Source organism: Octopus bimaculoides, chromosome 2 (genome assembly GCF_046866305.1).
Source record: "Octopus bimaculoides isolate indiv1 chromosome 2, ASM4686630v1, whole genome shotgun sequence".
In the NCBI taxonomy this organism is placed as follows: domain Eukaryota; kingdom Metazoa; phylum Mollusca; class Cephalopoda; order Octopoda; family Octopodidae; genus Octopus; species Octopus bimaculoides.
In genome coordinates, this window is record NC_142929.1 from 45,377,231 (window position 1) to 45,393,802 (window position 16,572).

Genomic DNA, 16,572 nt, shown 5'->3' on the forward strand with positions numbered 1-16,572 from the left:
CATTTAAAATTATACTTGATCTCATTTTATGGATGTAATTATCTTTCCACTTATATTACAGCTAAAACAAGAATTAAATGATTATTAATATTAAAACCCGGAAAGAGTAGAGAAAACAGCATAAGGTGTTTGGTTAGCTATTACGTTCTGAGTTCAAATACTGCCAAGTTTGACTTGGCTTTTCATCTTTTCGGTGTCGATAAATCAAGTACCAGTTGAACAAATGAGATAGCTCCCGCACTCCCAAATTTCAGGCATTGTGCCTAAAGCAGAAAGAATTGAAAAGATAAGGTTTTTAAACCCCAAAACAGTGGAGAAATTCGTAAACGTTATTAGGTTAGTTATTTTACTGTCTCAGTAAGGTCGCGAGCTGACAGCATCGTTAGCGCGCTGGATGAACTGTTTAGCGGTATTTCGCCCGTTGGTACGTTCTAAGTTCAAATTCCGCCGAGGTTGACTTTGTTTTTCATCCCCTTTTGGAGTCGATAAGTTAAGTAGCATAGCAGATGAGCACTGGGGACGATATAATCGACTCGAACTCTTCCCTGAGATTGCTAGCCTTGTGCCAAAATGTGAAATCATTATTAGTTTCTGAGTTTAAATACCGCCGAGATCAACTTTGCTTTTCCTCCTTCCGGAACTGATAAAGTAAAATAACAGATTGAAATCGATTTAATTATTGACTATTTATATCTTTATCCAAAATTTGAGGCTTCTGTCTATGTTAGAAATCTTTAATCATTGTTCAATGAAGTGAAAAATTTGTAGAATTTAATCTTGTCCTAATAAGTTCTGGGCCCAGATCATTACAGATCCTCATCCATGTTTAAGAGTTGGAAGAAGGCAGTCTGAGTCAAATGCTTCTTTTGGCTGTCTCCACACGTATACTTGGCCGGTGGTCGGAAATAAGGTAAAGGATGACTCGTCCGAGAAAATAAGATTCTTCCACTGCTCTAGGGACCAATTCTGTAGGTTTTTACTCCACTCTAAATGCTTTGCAACGTTTGTTTTTGAAAGTAGTGGTTTTCTGATAGCAGCCCTCCCGTGAAATCCGGCTTTGAGCAGCTCCCGGTGAACAGTCTTTGTGGAAATTGGATTCTCGAGGTGGTCATTAAGCTCTGCAGTAATTTTGGGAGCTGTACTTTTGTGATCCTTTCTAACAATTTGCGTAAGAGCCCGTAATGTTTATATAGATAGGTTGTAAGATTTGATGTGTTTATAATATAGTCGTTGAGAATTTCCTTAGGTTTAGCATTTCTATATATATCGGTATTGTAATTTAGGCGTTTAATTTTCTTAATTTTTTTGCTTACCAAACACATGGTTCCGGGTTCAGTCCCACTGCGTGGCACCTTGGGCAAGTGTCTTCTACTATAGTCTCGGGCCGACCAAAGCCTTGTGAGTGGATTTGGAGAGGGAAACTGAAAGAAGCCCGTCGTATATATGCATATATATGTGTGTGTTCGTGTGTCTGTGTTTGTCCCCCCAACATTGCTTGATAACCGATACTGGTGTGTTTACGTCCCCGTAACTTAGCAGTTCGGCAAAAGAGACCGATAGAATAACTACTAGGCTTACAAAGAATAAGTCCTGGGGTCGATTTGCTCGACTAAAGGCGGTACTCCAGCATGGTCACAGTCTAATGACTGAAACAAATAAGAGAGTAAAAGATATATATACATACATACATACATACATATATATATATACATATATATATATATATATATATATAGTTAGAATTTACAGAAAAATAGAAGACGAAGACAGGTGTATTAGTTAAACGCTCGAGAAGGTGAGAAAGTCTTTTACATTTCGAGCCTATGCTCTTCAGCAGAAAGGAACTCGAGGAAATAAACAGAGAGAGAATAAAAAAAGCTTTAGGGGCCAACGGTCAATCATGGCATGTGAGTATATGTATGTATAAATAATATATATATATATATATATGCACGCGAGCGTGCACTCTCACACACACATGTTGTACACAACACAGTTAGGGAATTAATGTATATGTGAGGTATTAGTTTTTAATAAAACCACGATTCAGCTTCGCTATGTAAAGGAAACGGAAGTGGGTTCACTAGAGGAATTATGTCACCCTAGAAAAAAATGATATCAATCTGTTTGGTGTCTGGTTTTGTCAAAGATTACACTTTCTCTCTCTTCCTCTCTCCCCCTTTCTCTCGTTCTCTCTCTTCCTCTCTCTCTCTCTCTCTCTCTCTTGGGCAATTAGTAGGTTGTAAGTAATTTTAGTCCATATTAACTTAGAGCTAAGCTGTATACATACACACACACACACAAGTATATGTGTATATATAAATAATATATATCATATATGTATGTGTATATATGTAGATATATACAAATATATGTGTATGTTTAAGAGTGTGTGTGTGTGTGTGTGTGTGTGTGTGTGTGTGTGTGTGTGTGTGTGTGTGTGTGTGTGTGTGTGTGTGTGTGTGTGTGTGTGTGTGCGTGTGTGATTATTTCATTAATAGTATATTACAAGAATTTTTTCATTTTTGAAATGTAATGTATGCTCTATTTGATAGACATGCAATTCTCCTCCTCCCCTCCCCCTCTCTCTGTCTGCTCTCAGTCGGAGTGCATGGCTTGAAACGTCAGCTCACTAACTCTTCGTGGGAATTAAACAGAACGGACTATTCTATGACCTTACTTTGTGACTTTGAATTGAGGATATTGAAAATAAGTAGAAGAAGGAATTTATAAAAGCTGAAAGATCATTCAGTTAGGACAAGCTTTCTAGCAGCATTAGGCTGGAGAGATAGAAGCGGACAATACCCCCTCTCCCTATTTATTCGGTCTCGACACAATGTGGGGAGCAACAGTTACCGGTTATAAACCATCGCTATAACTAAAACAGCGATGGGAAAGCCCAGAAGTGCTGCTTGTGTAACAGATACTGTTATTAGGCATCGGACTGTTTAGCCACAGATAATGCAGTTCAACTAGGATCTTCATCCGTAGTCATTAATGGCAGACGGATGCTTCAAATGAAGGGAGACGTCTATTACAATAAAAAGGAAGAGATCGAGTACTGTGGCAGTGATGGTATTTATCTTTCATCTTTTACTTGTTTCAGTCATTAGATTACGGCCATGATGGGGCACCACCTTGAAGAATTTTTTAGTCGTATGAATCGACCCAAGTATTATTTTTTTTAAAGGCTAGTACTTTTCTATCGGGGTTTTTTTTTTTGCGAACCTCTAAGTTATGGGGACGTAAACACATCAACACAGGTAGTCAAGCAGTAGTGAAGGGACAAACACACACACACACACACACACACACACACACACACACACACACACACACACACACACACACACCTCACAGACACACACACACTCACACACCTCACACACACACACACATATAGATAGATATACCACGGTCTTCTTTCAGTTTCCGCCTACCAAATTCACTCACAAGGCTTTGGTTGACCCGAGATTATTGTAGAAGATACTTGCTCAAGGTGCCATACGGCGGGACTGAACACGAAATCATGAGGTTAGGAAGGAAGCTCTTACCACACAGCCACGCCTGCGCCTATACCGAAATTAAAAGAAAAAAAATCTCCTGCAGCAGCTAATTTACGTATGAAACAGACTACAGTTATAAAATGGATAGCAGGGTGCAATATCTTGAATGTGGGAGAAACTGCAAGACATCAGGCGTATGTAACAAGGAGAGACGCTGAGATTTGGAGGTTTATTATTGATCTGTGATATAAAGATGAAAGTCGTGGAGTCATCTGAATTACAAGATAGTACGTTTGTTTGAATCAAGATGCCGCTGTGAAAAAGTATATCTAAAACTATGTTTGTGAACTTACTTTTGGTAATAATGAAACAAAAAAGGCATTGAAGTACTACCGTTCGGGTTGTTGAAAGAAGAATATGAATAGGAATGCGAGGAACCTCTCCAAATGGAACCAACAGAGAAGCTAATTATCGCAGAGGCAGTCTATTTTCAGTATGCTTAGTTGGGCTATTACCAAATTGAGGGCAAAGAAGGCATTAGGTTCATCAAAAGTGACGAGGTGTTGATATGCTGAAAGCAAAAGGGTACGTATCTCATATTACAAATAATAACAACAACAAATAAGTTTACTTACTAAGCGATGCCAACAGCATGAAAAATGTTAACATATATGTATAGTGAGTATCAAAAGTCTAATTAGAAATAGCAATGCAATGAAGGGAAAGACAGTTTTAGCTCAATGACTATTATTATCTTAAGCATTTCCGCAAATATGGGAGACAACTGCGAACGTGTTTCAGTTTTAGTAATGTCATCATTGAAGCTTAGGCGGCACTACTGTACTCTCTTCGGTAATGGGAGAATCATTGAGTAGATGTACAATATTGTACACAAATAGAAATGAAAATGTGAGCATTTTTTTAAAAAATAACTCACTAAAGTTAATTACTCAGTGACGCCATACATATGAAAGACAATAGTTAAGTTAGTACTAATGTATTTAATGTATTGAGTATCAAAAGTTAAACGAGAAATACGGTGAAGTAAAGACATGCTGGTTGCTGTCAAAGCTTTGCTGTTTAGCTTCAACCTAGCTGTGATTGGTGCAAAACTATGATGACTTTTATTTTTACTTGTTGAGTCTGGAGGAAGGTGCATTGGCCATGTCCTTTGCAAATGCTCTGAGACTTGTGTACCCTGGCGGTACACACTCTTACAACGCTCCTGATGGTTACTATTTTCTCTTGTGATTAAAAGATAAGAAAATGTGAGAGCTTTTTTTTCTTCTCTGTCTCTCTCTGCCTGCACAAACCATTGACGTCACCCCTATGAACGTGTTCCAGTTACTCTCTTGATAAAGCTTAGTGATCCTGACCTGTGAGAGTTAACTGGGCATAAAAAAAACATCAACTGATTATGTATGCAGGAGAGATGTCTGAGGTAGTGCAGTGACGGATCTCGGGACGTTAGTTCAGAGTAAATGACAAAAACCCGAAATAATTGATGATGATGATGATATGATATGAGCATTACATATATGTATCTATACATAAAACATACATGTGTGTGTATATATATGTGTTTGAGTATGTGAGTGTGTATGTGTGTGTATACATACATACGCACACATATGTATCTGTATATGTATGTATGCACTAGTGCAGCGTTTTTTTCAAACTGTGGGTTCCGACCCTTCAATCGGTCGCGAGATAAATAAAATGGATCGCGACAAAAAAAAAAGAAAAGAAGGAAAGAAAAAAAATGCAAGTGGGTGCAAAGTGCAGAATATAAACAACTCTAAATATTGCACAGCACTCATAAATCATCGCTAGTTTTACCGATTTCTCCCAAGACAAGGCAGGCTTTACCAATCAAGACATAATAATACACATTACTATGAATTTATTATACAGATACAAATAGGATGTTATCACAGTCAAAATAACTTCAAAGTCTTGTCCAAGGCATGGGTCGCAATGCAAAATGTGCTTCTTGCTGTGGGTTGCAGTAAACAAAAAAAAAAGTTGGAAAAACGCTGTGTGTGTGTGTGTGTGTGTATGTGTGTGTGTGTGTGTACGTGCGCGTGTAACCACCTATACGTTCACAATATGTATAGTCTGTATACTTATATATTTACATATTTATGCAATGATACATACATACATTCACACATGCATACATACATATGTATGTATGTATGCACATACATATGTATGTATGTATATACATACATACATACATGCATGCTTGGCCGGATTAAGGCCAACTGATGCCCTTAGCACAACCCAACAACAAAAACCACTCAAACATTCTATAATCTAAGTTACATGATATGAAAACAAAAGTGCAGAATGCAAAATAACTGATTAAAAAACTCTGTTTTCTTCCAGGCCATCTTCCCAGGTCAGCATCCTCCACTGCATTAATCATAACCTGATTAAAAAAAAAAGGGAGGAAGTAAAATCTAACAGGCGCAGGCGTGGTTTTATGGTTAAGAAGCTCGCTTTTGCAACCATGCGGTTTTGGGTTCAGTCTCACTGCATGGCATCTTGGCTAATTGTCTTCTACTGTAACCCAACTAATACCTTATGAGTGAATTTGGTTGACGGGACAGAAACTGTTTTCAAGGTTGTTATATATATATATATATATATATATATATATATGATGGTTGCTCCCATCGCTTTCGCCCTGTGAGTGCTTGAAGGAGAGGGCTTAAAGTAAAAGACAGTAATAGAAAAAAAAAACATTAAGAAGCTACATCTATTTACGATGGATACGTACGTGAATGTAATTTGAGTCCAGGTACTGATTTTGTTATGAAGTCGCAATGGAGACATTAGTGATTTTGATTTTACCTGTAATTGGGCAAATGTATGTTAGTTGCAGGATATAGTTCTTCTATTGTCCTTTTTCTTCATCTCAAATTATTTGGATGCTTCATGATATATTTTACACCATGCAGATCGATGTGGGCAATGACTTCCCCAAGATATCAAGTTAAGCTGTAGAGATTTTAGTGATTGCTTCAACTTATCCTTACACCTAAGGATAGGCGTTACTTTGCCGCGAAATCCATCCACTTGTTGGTCATACAGAAGAATTTTTGGAATGCGGTCATTTTTCATTTGAACATGTCCTATCTATCTGCACTGAATTCTCATCAGCATGCTTTGGATACTGGAGATATCACATTTTCCTAAGGTTTTGATAGTGAATATCTTTAAATATCTAAGGTTGGAACTGGAAGGCCTGGATTCCACTAGTTGCCATCTAGTGAATGGTCTTACGTAATAATAACTCTTGTTGGCAGCAGCAGTGACTTATATATATATATATATATATATATATATATATATATAATGAACAGGTATGTATGTGCGTGTACGTGTTTGTATATGTGTGACGTTGTATTCATATGTACAGGATGTTTCAAAAAATTTAATGTAATTTCGCAATTTAATAATTTTGCCAGTTCTTGTTCAAATGACTTCAAATTTTAACAGCATGTGCAGAAACAGGTCAAAATTTTTTGTCTAATGTTTGATATGCAGCGTGCATTTGTGAGAGAGTTCTCTAAAAAGTCACCAACGGCAATGAAGATTTGGACATGGCACAAAAAATTCAAAGCGGAAGGCTGTCGGTGCAAGGCAAAAGGATCTGGACGACCGCTAGTATCGGAAGAGACGGTCGAGCGGGTTTGCTAAAACTCTTGCGAAGCCCCAAGAAGTCCATAAGAAGAATAAGTCTGGAAACCCAGATTCCTCCAACTACAGTGTGGTGCGTCCTGAAGAAACGCTTGCTAATGAAACCCTACAAGCTGCAGCTCGCTTAGGCCATAACGGCAGATGACAAGCGACAGCGTAAATAATTCCGTGTTGATATGCAAGAGAAACGTGCCGAAACCGAGTTCAAAGAACGTCTTGTTTTCAGTGATGAGGCCACATTTCATACGAATGGCAAAGTCAATAAGCATAATGTCCGCATTTGAGGCGAAAGAAATCCCCATGCCACAGTTGAGCATGCAGGTGCACATATTGAACATTTGTGAAATCGTTCATGGAAACCACATACCTTTGAATTTCTCATTCAAATTTAGAGGAATAAATTTTATGTTGTTCAACATTAAGCCTGTTTAGTTTCATTTGCTTTGGCTATGTAGTTTCTGTAATATTTATATCTCAAAGGATATCAATTTTTTAAAAATACCCTGTATATATAAACATCCGGCGCGGTAACGATTCTGCCAGCTCACTGCCTAGTCGCAGTAGACAATATTAGTAAATTACTGGCGGCAAGATGGCAGAAACGTTAGCACGGCGAGCGAAATGCTTAGCGGTATTTCGTCTCCGTGAGTTTACTGGTCGGACGTGTTATTACTCGCTGCTATTTTTTTTAGTATAACGCCACTATTGTTTGGTGGGCGTTGCTGAGATGGAGAAACTGAAGACGTATGCAGCAGCGACGGGGAGCCGAGCTTCCGTCGTCCCAGGCTGAAGCAATATGAAATACATTGGAATGAAGACATGGCTGAGAAGGTTGGAAAATATAAACAAATGATAAAGATAAATGATAAAGTTGATCCCATCAGAGGAGGAGAGGACGAAGATGGAAATTGGAGTCGTGGAGTATAAATCATTTTCAAGGAATAATAGAATAGAGATTGCAACGAAGGAGGAGATGGAGGAGTGTTTGAAGGAATTGCAAGAAGATGTGTTGTTTTTTTTACAAGAGGCAAGACATACGCGTCTGTAGAGATCACATTTGTATCGGAGGAGGCAGCAAAGAAATGCGCCAATAAGACGTTAACTAAAGGAAATTGGATGCTCTTTCTCAATAAGTTGGGTAGACGTCCAACGTGGATTAGACTGGGTAGGATCCCGCCGAAAATAGAGTTGGAATGGGTAATAGCAGTAGTTTTTTTCTGAAAGAGAAGGAGAAGATGTAAGGATAATTATGATAAGCAGAACCCAACAAATAAATTGTTGGGGGTATGGATTGGAGGTGCTTTTTATGGCAAGTCAGAAAGTTTACAGTGACATACCGGAGACACTGGAACTGCCTAACGAGGTCAAACTGGACATAATGTTGGAGGGGGAGACCTCCAAAGTGCTACGAATGTGGCAAAAGAGGTCACATTAGAAGAAGGTGCCCAGAAATAATGGAAAACAAAGAAATGGAAACGCAAGAAGGCGTGATAGAGAGGAAACAGTCACAGGAAGAGGAGCAGAGAGCTGATTTTGAGGAAGCTAAATCAAGGAAGAGAGAAAGTAGGAGCTCATCGCCGAAAGTCGAACAAGGGAAAAAATACAAATCACAGGATCAAGTGGGATCACTGAGGAAAGAGGATAATAGCAGAACATTAACACAGAACCATACAGTCTCACAATCGCACAGACAGACAGATATACAGATGCATAAATACACACATACATACACTCGGAAGCGTAGAAGATAACGCAGAATTGCAGAAACCTAAAAGCACAGAACCTGAAAACAGAGATAGACAAACACAACAGGCAGACTTACAGTCACACAAACATGCAGACCCACAGACAGATAAACACACAGATATACAGTCACAAAGAAATATAGAAGAACAAACACATGGTAGTACAGAATCACAAAAACAAAAAATAACGGACATACAGACGCAGGAGATACATAGGAACGGCATATATTTGATGTCATATCGATATACACAAAAAATAGAAAAGAAGATATCCAAAATAAAAGACATTGTCAAAGTGGACCTCTCGGACGGTTGCGATAAGGAGACGAGATGGATTTTAATAGAAAAAGAAAAGTATAAAAAATTAAAAGAGGCTTTCCCGATAGATATAAACCAACTGGGGCCCGAGGTGAATTTCGAACCCAGCGCTCCAGTGGTGAACTACGAGGAAATAAAAGATTATATAAAATGGTGAGTAGTTTTATTTTGGATAAATTATTGAGATAATTTTGAAAAGAACTATCGAAGACTGTGAAAGGAATTATTGAGAACTGTTTAAATGATTGAAATAACGCGGCCGCCCCGGGGTGGAGCTGGGGTGGCCGTCCCATCATCATTGTTTAATTTCATTGTTCCATAATATGTAAGCATTTGAAAGGGGCCAGCCTTGTCATATTCTGTGTGTGGCTGAATCTCTCTGAGAACTACGTTAATGGTATGCTTGTCTGTGGAGTATTCAGCTGCTTGCGGGTTAATTTTATCCTTATGTGGTAATAAAAAGTAAAAGTGACATCCAATATTTGCTGTAGTTATTTGTCTTTGATTTAACAATGTGTCTTTGTATCTGTGTATCAACTTTTCTTTCGACCTATGTACCTACTGTCTCTCTCGCTTTCTCTCCTTTTCTCTCAATTACTCTGTGTACCTCCTTTCTCCTGCTTTTAATTTAACAATGTGTGTAGCTATGTATCAACTTTTCTTTCGATCTATGTATCTACTTTTCTTGCGATGTGATAAACATTTAAAAACACAAAACGAACGACGTCACCACTCACTGTCTCTCTCTCTTCCTCTCTCCCACTTTGCCACTCACTTCTTCCTTTGAGGTAAGTGTGACATACACCACAGGTGTACGTACGTACAAAAACAATAAATTGGCATATTTATTTTATTGATGATGGTGAAAGGCGGCGAGTTGGCAGAACCTTTAGCACGCCGTGCAAATGCTTCGCGGTATTCCGTCCGTCTTTACATTCTGAATTCAAACTCCGCCGAAGTCGACTTTGCCTTTAATCCTTTCGGGGTTGATAAAATAAGTACCCAGTTGAACACTGGGGCCGATATAATTGACTTACCCCACCCTCTCTCGAAAATGTTGGCCGTGTGCCAAAGTTTAAAAGCAATATCAGTAAATTATCAAAGGCGACGTGCTGGAAAATCGTTATCACGCTGAATAAATGCTTATTTCGTCCGTCTTTACGTTCTGAGTTCAAATTCCACCGAGTTCGACCTTGCCTTTCATCCTTTCAGGGTCGATAAAATAAATACCAGTTGAGCACTGAGATCGATCGAATTGACTTAGCCCTTCCCCGAAATTCCTGGCCTTGTGCCAAAATTTGAAACCAATATTAGTAAATTATGCAAAATGCTCTGCGGCAGTTCGTCCGTTTTTACGTTCTGAGTTCAAATTCTGCCAAGGTCGTCTCTGCCTTTCATCCTTTCAAGGTCGATAAAATAAGTACCAGTTCCAGTTGAGTACTGGAGTTGATATAATTGACTCACCCCTTCCTCTGAAATCGCTGGCCTTGTGCCAAAATTTGAAACCAATATTAGTAAATTATTTAAGGTGGCGAGGTGGCAGAATCGTTAGCGCGTTGGACAAAAAGCTTAGCAGCATTTCTTTCCACACTTGACGTCCTGAGTTCAAATTCCACCAAGATCAACACTACCTGTCAATCCTTACAAGGGTCAATAAAATAAAGAACCAGTCAAGTAATAAAGGCGAGGTAATCGACTTACTCTCACCCCCCTCCCTACACATACATATCCTCGAAATTGCTGGCCTTGTGCCAAATTTAGAAAGAAAAGTTATTAGCAAAATATTTACTTATAAGTAGGGCAGCACGAAAGAGTATAAATTTTTTAAACTTTTCTTGGGCGGAGACCCTAATTCAGCATCAGTATTTGCCCCCTTGATAAATCTGAATATAGTAAAAACTGTGGTATCCCCTTTCCTGCGCGCCTTAAGCACGTGTTTATTTTGCTAAAATGCTTAATCCGAACCCGCTCATGTACATTGTGTGTGTATAGATAAACTTTAATTCATAAATACAATATGTAAATGTTGTGTGTGGTTGTGTTTACATATACCGTATAAATTAAACGGACACGATACAGATTTATATTAGCTGTGTACCAATTGCTGTGCGTGTGACTACAGAATGCGTGTATAGCTAATTAAAAAGAATAAAAAAGATTTTAAAAGATAAAGGGAGAAAGAGAGGAACTCCTCTAACATACAGTTGTACTTTTCTTTTTCGAAGTTTACTTGTCTAAACAAAACCAAAATGTGATAAAGCGTCTATATTTCAATGCGCTGGTGACACATTTAATTTTTTTTTCTTTTTCCCAACACCGTCACAACGACAATTCGGCAACTGAATAAGTTTAACCCCAATGCACACGTCGACACAGCTAGCCTATATTAAATTGCTAATAGAAACACAACTGTGCACACGCACGCACAGACACACACAACAATAAAAACATACATTTGTTCAAACACTGAAGCGTGAAGTTTATTATGTTGTAATCATTTACGCTAACGGTACTCGAAGTTTATTGAGTTATAAAAGTTGGTTTTGTTTTTGTTTTCTAAATCACCCGAAGAGAAACGAAGAAAGTGTTTAGTTGTTTTGAAACGTAAGTGACATTTTATTTAACTTAATTTGAATTTTTTGTGTTTGTTTTGCTTTCTTCCTATGTAAAAACAGTCCACATTTGTAAACACACACACATCTCTATTTATCTCTATCATCTATTATGTGTGTGTGTGTGTATAGTACATATACATACATACAGACATTCATATGTGTGTACAATTATGTATTAAATGTCTTAATACCACGTGAGTTTGAATCGTATTTCTTGTGCATATTGCTGTTTGTGTCTCTTGTAGAAAATTGTTTCTCTAGCTCCGCTTACACACTTACTCACACATATACCCCACCGCCTCACTACACACACACATACACACTCACTCACTCACTCTTTCTCTCCTTACATATACACCATATAGACAAACACACACACACACTCAACCAGACACATCCAGACACACAACTCATTATTTTAAAGCAGGAGATACTTGAAATAAGTTTTCTTTTTTCTTTTTGCGATATTTTTCCCACATTAACGTTTTTTTGTTTTCTTCTTGTATATATACTATATTAAGCTTTATGTGTGAACTTGTATAACTTAACTTTGTTTCATCCAAAACAAGTTTCAAAAGTGTTTATATATTGTTTATAATGTTTTAATATCCGAAGGCTTATTTACGTTTAAAGAAAACCCAACAGAATCAGATAGTAACTAATAATTTAGATTTTGTCTGTTTTGATTAAATACGCATTTATTCTTACCTACTGTGATTTGGTTTAGTTTTTTATAATGTCATTACTTTCAGTAACTTATTTATGATTTTATTATATACCGTTAGATATTTAGTATACAACAATTAAAGAATATGTATTTAATATTCAACAAAGTTTGAAGTTGTTAAGACTAATAACTATTTAGCTTCAATTAAATTGAGTCGATAGAATTTCTTCAGAAGATAGGAAAACCCGTTAACTAAGCATCTCATGTATGTCTTTTGTTCATAGTACATTCAGTGTTTATTTAGTTTGAATTTTAGTGATCTGTCTCAACTTTTCTCGCTATTTCCATGTCACTATCTTTATTTTGGAACCCTGCTTATCGTAAGATATCGATGTCAAACACATGTGGTCTCAATGTTGAACAAAGGAGGGAGTTTGAGACGAAAATTGGTTGTTACATGTAGACGTCTGCCTCGGTAACTCGTTTGTGTTCAATTTCTCTATACGTTTTCCACGAACTCATTATCATTTATCACTACACACAATATCATTCATCGTCACCACCAACAAACATTATCATAACCGCTACTACCATTTATCCTACATTATCAACACCACTCTGACAAACTCCCGCCCACGCCAGCAACATACATTTCTCACATTGACATAATTAAAAGATATAAACATTCATATTTCATTCGTATTGATCTGAAATTATATTGTGAATTTTACGTGATGTATACAATTTGTATACCATTATTGTTAGGTGGGGTATTATAGAAAATAACTTGGGTGTGTGTTTAGGGTATTTGTCATAGGAGATATAAATTAATCATTCTCATATATCTGCTCTTAAAAAATACGAAATGCACAATTAGTTATTTTTCCTTCACTCGCCCTGCTAGAAATAGCAGCTGTCTCTTGAATCAAACTCTAATCTTAATAACAATAACACAGAAATGAGCAACAACAAAATCTCTTAATAACACCCTCTCATCTTAAACAACTACACAAAATATTATATGAGTTACATCAAATATCCTCTGTGACCAACAAGCTGACCGTAGCACAGCTTTGAGTTAAAGTCAAACAAGCTCATAGTAGCTAAAGTGAAAGTGGTACGTTATACTTCAGAATTGTCAATTATTATGCAATTCTAATTTTAGAAGACTCGCGACAAGATCTTAAATTCGGATGAAAGACTTAAAATTTGCAGCGTTATTGTCGTTTAGCCCCAGATCAGCCCATCTCTTTGTATTGGGTATAAAAAAAAATCATGAATAATGCGGTTTTTTATACTTCTTTTATTTTTCAAAATTAAGATAAACAAAGTCCTTTTTTAATCTAAAATATACTCTCCTTCATTTTCTACAATACTCTTCCATCTGTCTAGTAGAATTGCAAGGCCCCTATTCCAAAATTCACTTTCCGTGACGAAAAATACTCCTCCAGTACTGTTCTGACCTCGTCTACAGAATTCATATTTTTTTTCCGTCCAAATGATTTTGAAGACTGCGGAATAAATGAGAATCAAATGGGGAAATGTCCGGCGAATAGGTGAGTGGGGCATCGTTTCCCATTCAAACTGCTCCAGCCTGTGGAATGTCATCTTCGCTGTATGTGGTCGAGCATTATCCTGATAGAAGAACACCTTTCGTCTTGAAACCAAGGATGGTCGTTTTTCTTCAAGCGCTGACTTAAGCCGCTCAAGCAGCTCGCAGTAGATCTCTTTTGTTATCGTTTGGTTTGAGTTTAAAAGTTCAAAGTGGACTAAACCTTTCATATCTCACCAAACAGATAACAACACCTTATGTGGGTGAAGACTTTCTTTAGCCTGGGGTGCCGGTATTTCTCCTTTCCTTACTCATTGTCTTTAGCGCTTGACATTTTTATTATCACTATTAGGTCCAAAAACGGTTCATTCGTGAAACGTGACTGCAAAGGAATAGTAATGCAGTATGGGGGATCGGACAATAAGCGTAAGAACGGTGGTTCTAGAAATTCCAAGCCGGAAACGTGACTGCAAAGAACACTCATTCACTCTCTGCGTGCGATTAGACTCGGAAAGTTTGTAAAGAACCCATTGACCCAATTTGCTGATTTCTCTGATGGCACGCAGGTGTTGATGAATGGTTGAATGACAAAATCCCAGCTTCTCTGCTAGTTCCTCAACGGTTACGATGGGATTTTGCTCTACCAGGATTTACAGGACGGCATCGTCGAGCTCTACAATCTTCCAAGGCGAGGCTCGTCTTCTAGACTGTAGTTTCCGGCTTGGAATTTCTAGAACCACGGTTGACACTGACTTACGCTTATTGTCCGATCCCCCATACTGCATTACTATTCCTCGAACTTTCCGTTGCGTTGTTGCCTTTATTAAATTCATAAAGCAAAATATGTCGAAATGCTCCTTTGTCACTTCTATTATAGCTTTGAAAAAATAGCTGCTAAAATTGAACTGCACTCTTCAAAACTTGCATTAAGAATAAGTACAAAGTAAAATTACTACCTGCTTTTATAGTAAGTTGATGCAGGTAGTTTATCCCACCACACCTCGGACTTTTAGTTCATGCAACTGAAAAAACCGCATTATGGGTTGTCCATTATCTCATTTATTTAAGAGGATGCGGTGCATTTTGAGAGTGATCTAGATGCTATGCTTAGCAAGTTGAGCACTTGCAAGAGGCCCCCCACGATGACTCATGTATGACATGTGATCAAAGTTATTCACTATAAAATGTATTCTTTCATATTTAAAATAATAATGTGGTGTAATTTGGCTACTATTCCTAGTGAGTCAATCTCACAGAGGCTCCCACGTTGATTCGATGGATGAAAGTCCAAAGTAATGCGTTTATGTCAGTACTCTTCTGCTTCAAGTAACCACTTAAAACTATTAGATTTTGTACAGACCTTTTTTTCGTTGTCTTGGGAGAGTCATTACGCCAATAATGATAACACACATACACAGGTTCAAATCCAACTTCTGTATTTGTCAATTGACTAATAATAAAGAGTTCATATCAAAAATCTTGAAGTGTGTGTGTGTGTGTGTGTGTGTGCGCGCGCGCACGTATTTGTCTGTAAACGACTTTTGAAATAATATTTCCAGCTTTTCACGCTTTGTCTGTCCTTGTTTGTCCCCTATGTTTAGCCCCTTGTGGGCAATAAAGAAATAAGAAACTTATTTTCATCTATGGCAAAACATTCTCTATAAAGGGTTCAGGTGTGGCTCGCCATAGATCATAGGAATTAATTCTAAGGATTTTTATGGACAGAATGATCCTCCCAAAGTGCAATGGTATTATATCAAGTATTTTGCAAGACAAATACGTAAAGGAAATATATTTTAGTCTTGGTCTAAAATAGTTTTGGAATAAACCAATTAGAGCGTGGAAGACATAACAGCCATTAAAAACGCACGGAATGAAACAATTTAGAGTTGCTTCTTTTGCATATTTGAATTTTATTCAGCCTAGAGTTCTCTTTGCAAAGTCGTTGGATTGTTTATTCATTGACTTTATATACTTCAGAAACGAGGGTGAATGGTATAAAGTCAGGCATTTCCATATCTAGCTCTGCACTGGTGAATTATTTCACCTTCCACCTCAAAAGGAAAGTAGAGCTAGAGAGAAAATGCCTGACTGCGAAAATGTTTGAGAGTCGATGGAAGAGTGTAGCACGAAAGTTGCGAATAAATGTAACCACATGAATGAGACGAAGGACTCATCTCGGCTATCAGTGACGAGGCGGGGCACGAGGGGTCCGTGCTAAACCCGCCTTACCACTCCATCCGTAATGTCTTCCGGTCTGTCGCATCATCCGATTAAAATTCGATTTCATTGTAAAATTTTTTAAATGCATGTTTCTGTTAATTCATTCGTTTTCATCTGACCCCAAATCAGGTTGTATCGTCCCCTCTATGTCGCCCCTTGTGGGTAATAAAAAAATGTGACTTTATATACTTCAGACTGGCTGAGGTGACTTGAGTGCGTGGCTTTGACAAACTGCAAA

General features: G+C 37.7%; 1 protein-coding gene across 5 annotated transcripts in view; it reads left to right on the forward strand.

Moving 5' to 3' along the window:
* The first annotated feature begins 9,409 nt into the window (after positions 1–9,409).
* LOC106879467 (inward rectifier potassium channel 2) overlaps positions 9,410–16,572 on the forward strand; it is a 63,920-nt gene continuing 56,757 nt past the window's right edge. For 3 of the 5 annotated variants that reach the window (XM_014929073.3, XM_014929083.3, XM_014929093.3), the window contains exon 1: positions 11,284–11,881. The gene's annotated coding sequence lies outside the window, so the exon portion shown is untranslated. Of the gene's footprint in view, positions 9,431–11,199; positions 11,882–16,572 lie in introns of those variants that run through there. The other 2 variants (XM_089344752.1, XM_014929107.3) reach the window with 2 other exon arrangements.